The sequence below is a fragment of the Pygoscelis adeliae genome, unplaced genomic scaffold (assembly GCF_000699105.1).
Source record: "Pygoscelis adeliae isolate BGI_AS28 unplaced genomic scaffold, ASM69910v1 Scaffold42, whole genome shotgun sequence".
NCBI classification, from domain to species: Eukaryota; Metazoa; Chordata; class Aves; order Sphenisciformes; family Spheniscidae; genus Pygoscelis; species Pygoscelis adeliae.
In genome coordinates this window covers 2113003-2113496 of record NW_008824283.1, presented here as the reverse complement: position 1 = coordinate 2113496, position 494 = coordinate 2113003, and positions in this window count along the sequence as shown.

Here is a 494-nt window from a genome sequence, read left to right as displayed (position 1 = left end):
GGTGGTGGGCAAGGGGTATGCAGCATGGCACCACAGGCTGAGCTCTCCTGTGGAGGGAGCACGATGCCAGTCCCTGAGGATTGCAGCCGGCAGCTCCCAAATTCCCCTCTGACACGATGTCAGCACTGCTGTGGGCACGGCTCCTTGCCCTGAGCCCCATCAGCATCATCTAACAGCGCAGCATCAGAGCAAGCCATGGGGAAACTGAGGCATGGAGCTGTGATGCCTCAGGCCGTGGCAGGAGGAAGTGCTGTCTCTGTCCCCAGACCGAGCCTTAGGTCAGGGACCGACCAACACATAGGTTGGTTCTCCCAAAAACCTCTTCCAAGGGGCCTGTGCTTCTAGAGAGCACGCATGTGTCAAACCGCTGGAGATTTGTGTGGGTCGGCAAGGGGGACAGCCCCAGGAGCTGTGCCCTCCGTCCCCAGCCCTGAGCAGCACCGGCTGGGAGGGAAGCGGCGCACAGCCCGCCTTCAGCCGCTGCCCCGGCACAG